A 13,388-nucleotide genomic window follows, 5' to 3' on the forward strand; every position below is an offset into this window, starting at 1 on the left:
AGATTGATTTGAAATCTGTTTCGAGAGTATTTTTTCCCAGTTTGTTAGGGAAGTAGTTTGCATGGCAAATTGTAGATTATTGAGGAGCGAATAAAAGGTTGAAATACCTCTACCGGGATATTGTTTTTTGGTGAGGAAGTGGTATACGATAATGGGAATTTTTGTAGAGTGGGATATTTTAGTTGTTTGTAAGCAATGTATAATTCTTCAGTAGGTGAAGTATTCGGTAGAAGGAAGTTTATATTTGATTTGGATATTTTGGAATGAGTGTGGGACTTGGTCGTTGTAGAGATCAGTGATGTGTAGTATGCCCTGTTTTGTCCATTGGGTTAAGTTTAAGGAAGGTGTAAGGGCATGTAGTAAATTGAGTGGAGTAGGAAGGTGTTTGATGTCGGTAAAGTTGATGGTAAGAAGATCTTGCCAAGCTTGTAGTGTAGCTTTGATGCATGGATGTTTCCATCTATTTTCAAGTTGGGCTGTATGTGGTGTTAGAAGTAGATTTTGGGGGTCAAGAGGGTGAAATGGTATAGTTTCCATGGTGGACCATATTTTTTCCTTTGAAGGGTTCCACCAAAAATATATTTGGTCAAGTAGAGTGGCATTATAGTAGGATTTCAAATGGGGGAGGCCTGCTCAACCTCTGGTTGTAGTGCGTATGAGAAGGTTAGTAGTGCATCTGGGTTTTTTGGAGTTCCGTAGGAATTTTGTGAATATTATTTGCAGCTTGGAAAAAAACATATTTGGAACTGGTATTGGAAGGATGCGGAATATGTATAGTATTTTGGATAGTATGTACATTTTCAGAGTCGCAACTCGGCCTAGTTTGGAGAGTTCTGAAGTGCGGAGAGTGGTAATTTCATGGGGGATAGTTTCAAGTAATTTCTTGTGGTTTGCTAAGTATAGTTGATCTGTTGTTGCCGTTAGTCTGATTCCTAGATATGGGATACTTTGGGTTTCCCAGGAAAATGGAAATTGTGTAGTTAGTAATTTTTGGTCTTGGGGTGATACATAAAGATTTAGTATTGAGGATTTGGGTTCATTAAGTTTATAGTAGGAGACTTTTGAGTAGATATGGAGATGGTTGCGAATTGTTGTGAGGGATTTGTTGGGGTTAGTCACCATCAAGATGATGTGACTGATTTTATGTTCTGTGTTGAAGTGTTTGATGCCGGTAAATGTCGGGTCATCTCTGAGTTTGGCAGCTAAGGGTTCAATGAGGAGTGCAAATATTATTGGGGAAAGAGGGCACCCTTGTCTGGTACCATTTGTGATGTCAAAAGAATCAGAGAGTGTGCCATCTGTTAGCACTCTAGCCGAGGGGTATGAGTACAATGATAGTATGGCTGTCAACATCCAACCTGTAATTCCAAATTTCTGGAGTGTGAGTTGCATAAATTTCCAGTGTATGCGGTCAAATGCCTTTTCTTCATCTAGGGATAGAAGCAAAGAGGGGTATTTGGAAAACTGTAGATTGTGGAGGAGTGATATTATTCTTCTTGTAGCATCTGGTGCTTGGCGACCTGGAATGAAACCTACTTGGTCCGGATGGATTAAGGTTGGGAGATAAGGGAGAAGTCTTCGTGAAATGATTATTGCGTAGAGTTTTATATCGGCATTAAGTAATGATAGTTTTGGACAAGTTGTGGGTCTTTTCCGGGTTTTGGTATAGTTGTGATAATAGATTTTAGCATGTCTCTAGGGAATGTGCCAGTTTCAGCTGCGTTATTAAAAAGTCTGGTCAAGTATGGTGATAGTTCTGGGGCAAATAGTTTGTAATACTCGTTTGTATATCCGTCATTTCCCGGAGATTTGTGTAACGGTAGTGTTTTGATAGTCGTTTCTATCTCTTTGGAAGAAATTGGGGTTGAGATGTCAGTAAGTTGTGATGGTGAAAGTTGGGGGAGGTTTGTTGTATGTAAGAATGTTTGTATGGATGCGGATGTAGGTTGTGTGGTGGTAGGGTCATTTTTAAGGTTGTATAGGTTCTGATTGTATTTTGTGAATGCGTTAGCTATGTCTTGCGGATTAGTATATATGGTATGAGTAGTTGGGTGTTTAATTGATGTAATTTTAGATTTAAGTCGTTTTTGTTTAATGATTTTGGATAGCATTGAATTGGCTTTGTTACCTAGTGAGTAATATCTCGATTTCATCTTTTGTAGATTAATATCGTATTTATATAATAAAAGGGATCTTAGTTTGTTTCTCTCTGCATTAAGAGATGAGGAGATTAAGGGATCTGGTGATGCTTTGTTGATTTGTTCTTTTGATTTAATGGAGGAGAAGAGTTTATCTATTTGTTGGTTTCTTTGTTTCGTGACGTGGGAATTAAGTTGTATAAGAATACCTCTCATGTATGCCTTGTAAGTAGCCCACAATGTGGAGATAGATATATCAGCTGTGTCATTGAGTTCAAAGAATGTGCGATGCGCTTCCAAAATGCGTTTGAGATCTGGGTTTTTCAGTAGGGAGGAGTTCAGTCGCCATATCCACGGGATCTGTGGGTATTGATTGTGGTCAAGGGAGATAGTAATCGGGGCATGGTCAGACCATGTGATGATGCCTATCTTGGAGGAAGTGATGTGTTGCAAAGTCCATTTGTCGGTGATGAAGAAGTCTATGCGAGAGTAGGATAAATGAGATGGAGAATATTAGGTATAGTCTCTTTCCGTGCTGTGTTGGCATCGCCAGGCATCATAAAAATTGTTAGAATGTAGAAAGTGGTTAAAGGTCTGCTTAGGGGCACGTCTATTGGAGGAGGAGTCTAGGAGCGGGTTACCGATGATGTTGAAATCCCCGCCAACGATTAGTCTGCCTTTTCTATGTTGAGAGATGATCGCGTTGAGTTTGTTGAAAAATTGAAAATGGTTAGTATTTGGACCGTAGACATTGACTAGAGTATATGGAATGTCCGTGATTTTACAAATCAAAATGTGGTAGCGTCCTTGTGGGTCTACTATTTCGGATATGAATTGGTATTGGAGGGAATCCTTAATGGCCGTGATAGTCCCATTTTTTTTCTTGGGATTTGTTGACATGTAGGTTGATGTTTAGTGGTGGATCTTGAACTTGGGGATTTTAGTAGAGGCGAAGTGGGTCTCTTGTAAGAATAATACGTCTGCTTGTAAAGATCTAGCTTCCTTTGAAAGTAAGGATCTCTTGTAAGGTGAGTTGAGGCCTCTGACATTCAGCGAAGATATTTTAATCATTTTTCTTTACGTTGATGATTTGTATAAGATATTGGAGTTTTTTCCAAGAAAATGGAGAAAAATTAGGTGTTTCATGGCGATGGTGGTATTTATCTAATGAGGACCTGTTGTGAGCTCGTGTCGGTCTTTTCTGTAGAAAAAGGTTTTCATCTTGTATTGGAGAACTGTGGGGAAGGTAGATTCGTTCTAGTTGACTGGTACCATGGGTGAGGAGAAGGAATAAAAAGAACTTGTAAAAAAAACAAGTGAAATGGGTAGCTTTAAATGCTACTTCATAACATGAAGGCTTGAGCAAACATGGTTCCCTAAGGGAATCATGCTGGAAGGAATTTTGAAGTGTGAGGAAGTTCATACTAGGCCCTGTGCCAGTTGCATTTGGTTATGGAACAATGCCCGTTTTGCGGTGTGCTGAGCAGTGCAGGTTGGTTTGGAGTTTTGGCTATTCTGCGTCCATTTGCTGCGTCCATTTGGAAGCGGGTTGATGAGAGTCCTCCGGAATGATATTCCACGTTTTCAGGAGTTCTATACCTGCTTCTAAGGATTTAATTGCGTAGATCCTGCCTTGATGTTTAACGGTTAGTTTCGTGGGAAAACCCCATTGGTATCCTATACCGTAGTTCCGTAAAGCTTTCGTTATGGTGATGAGTTTCTTTCGGTTGAGAAGTGTTGTTTTGGATAGGTCGGCAAATAATTTGATATTTGCATGTGTTGATGGTAATGAATTGGGGTTTCTGGCAGCTATCATTATCTTCTCTTTCACATGATAAAAGTGAATGCATGCCAATGTATCTCTGGGTATTGCGGCCGGAAGAAATGATGGTTTGGGGATGCGATGTGCCCGGTCTATGGCTAATTCCACATCAGTGAGTGTAGGAATGATATGCTTCATAAGTTGTTGGATGAATGTGACTATGGCGTCCGCTGTAATGGACTCGGGAATACCACGGAATTTTATGTTATTGCTCCTGGAGCGATCCTCCAAGTCTGCTAATTTGAGGTTTATTTGATCAATCTCTGTAGTATGATCTGCGTGTGCGTCTATGAGGTCGTTGTGTGCGGCGCACATTTCTCCTAATTTGTCTTCAATATGGTGGATACGTTTTTCCTGTTTTTGTACAGTTAGGGAGATTTGGGATAGCGTCGCCGTCAAGTCGTTATGTAACGTTTGTCGCAGAGATAAGAGCATGTTCTTCATTGAAATTTCTGTGATGGGTTGGTCAGAGGCAGGATAGGAATCAATCAGAGATGGAGAGTTGTCAGAATTTATGATTGATATGGATGGTTGTCTATCATGGGGGACATCAGTGTCCAGTCTCGGTCTGGACTTGGCTGGGTTGCTAGTTGTAGGAGACAGGGGAGGAGAGGACTCACCCGGGTCTCCTGGGTACAGTGGTGCCTTCAGCCTGGGGTCCAGGAGGTATGCTGTGTCTCTCTGTGCATCTCCTTCATGTGAGGAGAGACTGCCTGTCACGCAGCTGGCGCCATCTTGTCCACAGGGGCTGGGAAGAAATTAGTTAACTTCCTCAGCTGCCCCGGAGTTTTCCGCCGTCGAGTCATGCTGATCGAGGGTTCCGTGACCCTTGGCTGTGTCCCTACTATGTCTGCTGGGTTCGGGCTTGCTGTGTGCTGCTGTGTTCACTGGCGGACAGACGGAGCTCGGATCAGTGAGCTGTCATCCGCTGGCCGGCAACGCATGCGCCCCTGGGACATTGTTTTAAATGACTGTCTCAATGGCATGGATGTTTTTACTTAGTTTTTCAATTTGTTTTCTTTTTTTTTTTTTTTATATTAACAATTTTTATTGGTTTTCAAAGAAATCATATGTTACAGAAAACAAGGAGAGAAAAACAAAAAAGACAAGCAAAACAGAGAAGTACATTGATGGCAAGGATTACATTTAGTCAAGACCAATAGAGTCATATATTAATAGTGCGTTAATAATCAGGGTCTTACATTTCAGGCCAGCATAGAGGAAGAGAAATTATCCCACGGGAGCCAGATCATCTCAAATACAGCAAACAAACCACTATGTGAAGCAGTCAAACACTCCATCTGTCTTACATCGGCAATAAGTTTATACAAAGTTGGTAATGAAGGTGGAGTAGAGGATAACCAACACATAGAAATACTTCTCCTGGCCGCTGTTAGCACATGTGCAGCAAGTTTTCTGGCTAGTTTAGGTAGACCCGGGAATGGCAAGCCCAGCAAAAAATGCAATGGGTCAAATGGGAGAGAAACATGCAACAACGATTGCAACAAGGAGCGAACCTCTTCCCAAAGGAGCAATGGAGCTGCAGGTCCAAAAAATATGATAAAGAGAGCCAGAAGCTCTACTACAGCGCCAGCAAGCAGGAGAAGCACTCGGATTATAAACATGAAGAACTTCTGGTGTTTTGTACCACAACATCATAATCTTGTATATATTTTCCTTAAAAACCACACAAATAGAGGATTTAGATGCATTGTCCCATATTTTCTTCCATGACAATAAGTCAATATCACGTTGTATAAATTGAGACCATCTACGCATATAGAGGTGAGCGTCATTGGACAAAGGGGGGCCTCCATAAGAACTTTATAGGTGCTAGAGACAATACCCCTTTGGTGGGGACCTTCCATACATAGACGTTCAAAGGGGGTAGGTTTCCCTAAGCTCAATGAGGGAGATAGAGTAGAGAAAAAGTGGCGTATTTGAAGGTATATATACAGATGGCGAGAGGGTAGAGAGGCTTTCCTCTGGAGATCCGAGAATGAATGCAACTTACGAGTCACCGGGTGTACCAAGTGACGTAGTTGAAAAAGGTTAGATCCTACCCAGAGAGACATCTGGGACTTGGCCATATTGTCTGGAAGATTAGGGTTATAAAGGATATTTGTCAGTGGGGAGCAATCAGAGGCCAATGTGATTTTAGCCTTACATTTCTGCCAAACATTCAATGAGAAAAGCATGGGACCTAGGAATAAGTGTCGAAAAGAAAGGACTTCCACTGCTGAGGTCGACCAGAGAAGGGAACACGGATGAACAGGGGACAATTGCAAAGACTCAATCTCAGTCCATGTATTGGGAGGGTAGTGGGTGGACCATGACATGAGAAAGCGAAGGTGGGTTGCAAAGTAGTATGTTATTATAACCGGCGCTCCCAAGCCTCCCCTAGAACGTGGGGAAAGCAGAACCGAACGAGCAATCCTGTGTCGCCTGTTTTGCCAAATAAAGTGCAAGAAAGATTTCTGAAGGGAGTGGAGCTTGGACATAGGAACGGGTACGGGCAAAGTTGCAAACAGATATAAAAGTTTGGGTAGCACGGTCATTTTTAGGACATTAATACGACCGAGGAAGGAAATGGGCAAGGCATTCCAGTGTTTCAGAGAGCGAGAAATTGCTACAAATAGTGGGGGAAAATTGGCCTCATATATGGATTGGTAAGAGGAGGTGAGGTTGGTACCTAAATACTTTAAAGAGTGGCTGCACCATCGGTAGGAAAAGGCTGCCTGAAGGGAGGAAAGAACGTCAGGAGAAACATGTATTGGAAGTGCCTCAGTTTTGGACGTGTTGACCTTATAGCCTGATAAAGCCCCAAATTGTTTCAAAGTTTTGTGCAAAATCGGTAAAGAGGTGTGGGGACTCGTAAGTGTAAGGAGAATGTCATCTGCAAATAACGATAATTTGTACTCACGAGAATGGGATTGTATTCCCCGGATATCCGGATCCGACCTGATGGCGATAGCCAATGGCTCCAGGCAGAGAATGAACAGCAGGGGAGAGAGTGGACAGCCCTGACGAGTGCCATTTGACATCTGAAAGGGAGGTGAGAGAAAGGAGGCTAATCTGACCTGTGAAAAAGGGGATGAATAAAGGGCCTTCAAAGCTGCTACAAATGAACCCCTAAAACCAAATCTCTCCAAAACCATGAACATATAGGGCCAGCTTAAACGGTCAAAGGCTTTTTGAGCATCCAGACTCAATAACACAGCAGGGGTAGAGGAACGATTGACCAAATCAACCAGATCAATAGATCTCCTGGTGTTATCTGCAGCCTGTCTGGCAGGTACAAAGCCCACCTGATCCCTGTGTATGAGCTTGGAGATAATGCCGGAGAGTCGATTGGCCAAGATTTTAGTAAAAATCTTATAATCGGAATTAAGTAGGGCAATAGGGCAATAGTTATCTACGATAGAGTGATCCTTATCAGGCTTAGGGATAACCGAGATATATGCACGGGAGAAGTCAGTCTGGGGTATGATTCCCTTAAAAAGATCTCGGTAAAGGGAGAGAAGATGCGGGGCCAAAATACCAATAAAAGATTTATAGTAGGAGTAAGGCAATCCGTCCGGTCTCGGGGCTTTACGAGAAGGGAGGTGTTTGATTGTGTCCAATAATTCCTCTAGTGTAATGTCTGCATTAAGGGCGTCCATGTCTGAGCATGTTACTCTCGGAAGTGACAAGGGGTCAAAAAAATTGTCAAATGATGACTGTGTGAGAGACGGGTGAAGGTCCGGGGTCAGACAATTATATAATTTCCCATAAAATGAGCCAAAAAGTGTTGCCATGGCCCGAGGGTCATAAGTAGGGCTTCCATCTGGCTGTATTAGAAGATCGGGCATCGTAGAAGGGGACTGAGTTTTGAGACGGTTGACTAACATACGGTGTGGCTTGTTAGAAAATTCGTAAAATTTCTGTTTAACCCAAAGGAGAGACTGTGCAGTCTTACTGGAGTCAAAAGCTTTAATTTGGGCACGTAGAGATGCCACCCTCTGAAGCCCCGAAATAGATGGCCTATTCAGTAACCGACGTTCCGCCACCAAGAGCTGTTGTATGAGAGAGGCCCTAGCACTCTCCGAGGACTTTTTTAAACGAGAACCCATGGAAATACAAAGTCCACGAAAAACCGCCTTGTGGGCCTCCCACAGAGATGAAGAAGAAGCTACGGAACCGACATTAAGAGTGAAATATGAATCGAGTCCCCGTGACAATTCATCCCTAAGATGATCTGTGGAAAGAAATGTCTCATTAAGGCGCCAGTGACACGGTTTGGACACAGCAGGGGGAAAAAAAAGATTTAAGGTCAAAGAGGCATGGTCAGACCAAGTGATGGGATTGATTTCAGAGGAAACCAGAAGTGGGAGCAAAGAGGCAGAGATGAAAAAATGATCTATGCGCGAATAGCTACGGTGAGGGTTGGAGTAAAATGTAAATTGTTTATGAAGAGGGTGTTTAATCCGCCAAGCGTCAAAGAGACGATGCTCCCTAATCAATTTACGAAACGATTTTGAAGAGGAGCATTGCCGCTTCGAGGGGGTGGCTTCAAAAAGCACCTTCCTATCTTTATGAGGGGAAACAATCAGATTGAAATCACCCCCTACAATCACCTGTGAGGTAGTAATGGAATCCAGATTAGCGAGCGTTTGGGACAGGAATTGCAGTGGACCTGTATTGGGAGCATATAAATTCAACAGAACAAGGGGAGTCTCGCCAAGCATACACTCTAAAATAATATAACGACCCTGACGGTCAACTTTGGAGGAAACAACCCGAAGGGAGCAGTGTGACCCAATAAGGATTGCCACCCCGGCCTTCCCAGAGGGATCAAAGGCCGAGTACGCTTGGGAAAAAAATCTTGAGGCAAAACGGAAAGAGCCAGTCGATTTGAAATGGGTCTCTTGGACAAAAATAATGTCTGCTCCTGAGGATCGGAATTCCTTCAAAGCCATCCACCGTGTTTGAATGGAGTTGAGGCCCTTGACGTTATATGACAGAAACCGCAAAGCCATTATAAAATAACGACAACGGTTTTACATGTAATAGCATGAAAAATGAATGGAATACCATCGATGTAATACAGTAAAAAACAAAAAACATCAAACAGTTGAACACAATACTTTGCAAAGCAATAGTGTAAAGAACAAAAAACAGAGAAATAAGTATCCGCAAGGATATAAACTCGGGAGCAACAATGTGACCCAAGTTGTCTAGGCCTATGGCTAGACAAAATCGGGAGCAGCACGACAACCAGAACATCGGAGAGGACGTCAAACCCGGCCAGCAAAGAAAAAGTAATCAAAAATGAAAAAAGCACCCAACACAATTTGGCCGGACAGATAAGGGAAACCCGTGGGAAAATTATGTAGAGAAGCAAAAAAAAAAGAAAAAAAAAAAAAGGTGCAAGAGAGAACCAAAAACCCAGGAGGAAAAGGTTCATCACCAGATCCAGAAGGTAGCCCCAGAGATTCATCAAGCAGGTGGATCAGTTGACCGAGGATGGCGCGGACGTTGTGGGGTACGTGAAGGTCTCTTCCGACCTCTGCGAACCGGGGTCCAAATCCCGCTGGGGGTGGCGGACGGACGAGACAGAGTTGGTGGCAGAGAGGACCCATCCTCTGACAGAGGCGGAAGTCCCAGGCGTTTTAGGAAGGAGTCCGCCTCATGAAGATCACGGAGCACAACTTGGGTATTGTCCCTATTTACGACCAACCGAAAGGGAAACCCCCAACGGTAAGGGACATGGTGTTGTTGAAGGTGCATGGTAATCGGCTTCAGGTCTCGTTGCTTAGCCAGCGTAATCGGGGACAGGTCGCAGAAGAGTTGGAGTCTGTCACCCTCAAAATCCAGAGATGATTTATGACGAACAGCAGAAAGTAGAGCTTCTTTGCTTTGGAAAAAATGAAAGCGAACAATAACGTCGCGTGGTCTGGTGCCTTCAGCAGGTTTTGGGCCCAAGGAGCGGTGAGCCCTATCCATACGCCAATCTGCTACTGGAACTAAGGGGGCAGTGGCAGTAAAGAAGGACAGAAGATGACGGTGCAGCTGTGCATCTGTAATAGACTCGGACATACCGCGAATACGGATATTTTGGCGCCGTTCCCTGTTTTCCAGGTCCTCTTGCTGGAGCTGCATTTGGGACATGGAGTGCTTCAAGTAAGCGTTATCTTCTTCCAGTACGTGGACGTATTGTACCAAATTATCAAACTCGTTTTCCAATCTGTCCGTGCGGTCTCCAATCTGGGCAATTTCCCCTCTAAGCTCCAAGGCCAGCTTTCCCACCTCCGTGGATATGGACGCAGTAATGTTGCGCAAAAATTTTTGTAACTTATCATCCAACGCCGACAATGTGAGGGAAGCTGATGAGGTGGCCTGCTGAGGTGCCTGGATGGAGGGAGGATGCTTCCCTGATGCAGACTGCTGCACAACCTCCCCAGTAGCATGCTGGGGCTCATAGTCCTCCAGCAGCGATTGTGTCAGGGCAGAGGCTGGAACATCCGTGGGTGCAGTACCCTCTGCGACCACCGGGGGGCCGCGATCCCTTCCTGGGCTCCCAGCCATACTAGAGGCCGGGGATTGCGGCCTGGAGAGGAACCGCCGGAGCGGCGACGGCCGCGGGTCACGTGACTGCGGGGAGGGGGGCCTCCAGCGCCCTATCTTCCCCATCAAGTCTCCTCAAGTGCCGGGCCGGGTGCGGGGTACGTAGGACTCACCCACAGCTGAAGAGGAGTGGAAGCGGCTGTCGGGTGAGTCTTTACTGGCCGGGGATGAGCGGAGCTCACTTAAAGTGCGGCCGCCATTGATCCTGGCCGCGCATGCGCCCCCCAATTTGTTTTCTAAATGAGTAGAAAGTAGTAGTTTGTGTCATATTTAGTTACAGTATATAGGGGATGAAACCACATATTTCTGCCCCCCCCTTCTTGCTAGCAAGGTTGCATGCATCGTACACCATTTAGGAAAATAAAAAAAAAATGACAATTGGGCTTCCCCAGAACTTGAAGTGGTTGTAAAGGCTCAAGGTTTTTACCTTCATGTACACTATGCATGAAGGTAAAAAACCTTCTGTGTGCAGCAGCCCCAACCCCCCAATACTTACCTGAGCCCTATCTCCATTCAGCTATGTGCACAAGAACCTCGGCTGTCCCGGGTCTCTCCCTCCTTATTGGCTGAGACAGCAGGTCACAGCCAGTGAGCCAATTAGGAGTGTTGTTGGAGGGGAGGGGAGTGGAGTGGAGTCACATCTTTGCATGAATGGACACGCAGAGCAGTGGCTGGAAAGTGAGCTGCTTGCTGTGGGAGCACTTGGCAGGAGGGAGGGGCCAGGAACACCAGCGAGGGACCAGAGAAGAGGAGGATTGGGGCTGCTCTGTGCATAGAACAGGCAAGTATGACATGTTTGTTATTTACAAAAAAAAAACCTGCCTTCACAATCACTTTAATGACGTTCAGCCTGTGGTGGTGGTGGTGGTGGGTCCCCTCTCTCCTAAACCATGTAGGTCACATGCCTTCAATATTGAGAAGGTACCTTGCTAGATAGGGGTGGAAAATCCTCCCCTTCCTTGTAAGGTACATTGTTCTATGCTAAGAGGACAATGGCTTCATCCCCACATACTGTATTCTAAAAGGGATATGGGGATCTCTGGGAGGACTTATTGGGATCTGGAAGCCACCTTTAGAATAAAAGCCCATCAAAATATCCACCCCCCTCTAGGGTACCCCTTGTTTTTTCAAAAATAAATACAACCTATTAGGATACCAAATAAAGGTGTCCTACAAAAGTAGGTGTGACAAGATAAGTATAGCTGTATAGAGGAGACTGGACCCAAAGTATATGCAATTATAATAAGATTAATAAGGTTAATAGAAACACACGAACACACCAAAATAACATATATACGGCAATATACAGTATATTTACAATGTACAAACACCAGTAAACATAGGCGAATAGCAAAATTACATATCTAAACTATCTGACTAATTACTGAGAATGAGATAATGACAGCATCAGATAATGCAGCTCCTAACATAGCCACAATGTGAAAAATGTCCTCTAATGAAAGCATAAATAAAAAATAGAAAAAAAAAACCAATGTAAATTCAATATCACATAATTCAGTAATTTAGATCCATGTCAACCAGATCCATGTGAAGCATTCCCTGATAATATTGACTTTCTGTCCTGACAACTGACTGCCAAACAAGTCTGTCACAATTTTAACTCTAGAGTGTATCAGGACAGAGTTAATCCACAAAATGCCTAACATTTCACATTACAATGCCAAGGGGAGGTCAAATACATGGTTTGTGCTCCTACACAGCGGTAATCTGTTTAGTATCCCCAGGGATTTGTGTATCTGGTGTGCTGCTGTGAGCAGTAAGAAAGGTGGTTTTACAAGGATTCCAGCTCATAGGATAGCTTGGGGAATCCCAGAAGCACATGTGAATTGCACCAGACTGTATGCAAGATTAGCATCTGCCTGTGTGTGTCCAGTTAGCTATATTGCTGTAGAGTCTTCTTCTAGTGGTGGCTGGGAGTAAGAGACTGTAGGTGTGTGTTTTACTAACTATAAGGGTTCATGTACATATGCAAAAAACAACACCTCCTGAGCTCTATGACCCAGATCAAGGGTAGATAGATGGACGGGGAACTTGAAGAAATTCAACACCAAAGCATCAAAGGTTGTGCGGCTCTAAACAAGGCTGGGGAAGCCCGACCAATACTGTAAAGCGAAACAAAAAGAAAGCGCACCAACCTTGTGCATTACCTCAGTAAAATGTGATTTATTGAATTTAAAAATATACTCACAGAGAAGTATAACAAGCGTGTAAAGTCCTTAGTGAGATTCAAACAGTCTGAGACCAGTGTGAGTCTTAACACGAGGGAAGATGCTCAGAGTCAAGCTGACGCATTTTGAAGGGAGTCCCTTCTTCATCCAAGCTCTGATGAAGAAGGGACACCCTTCGAAATGCATCAGCCTTCTTCATCAGAGCTCTGATGAAGAAGGGACATCCTTCGAAACGTGTCAGCCTGACTCTGAGAATCTTCCCTCATGTTAAGACTCACGCTGGTCTCAGACTGTCTGAGTCTCGCTAAGGACTTTACACGCTTGTTATACTTCTCCGTGAGTATATTTTTAAATTCAATAAAATCACATTTTACTGAGGTAATGTGCAAGGTTTTTGCGCTTTCTTTTTGTTTCATTTACATAAGCGTCACCCTCTGAAGAGCAATCAGTGGTGTATCACTTTTCAGGAGACATTTGACAGACAGTGAGGAGGCATTGTAACTACCCCACAACCTGTTTTAATGCCTAAAATTCTGCACTGCCACAGCTGTGCACAGTACATGTGCTTGTGGGGAAGCTGCAGTGCAGCTCCATTCAGTTGAAGGGCTAATGTTTGTTAGGTGGTCAGGGCCA

The sequence above is a fragment of the Staurois parvus genome, unplaced genomic scaffold, assembly GCF_062004578.1.
Source record: "Staurois parvus isolate SC_StPar_1 unplaced genomic scaffold, SC_StPar_1.0 ptg000120l, whole genome shotgun sequence".
NCBI lineage: Eukaryota > Metazoa > Chordata > Amphibia > Anura > Ranidae > Staurois > Staurois parvus.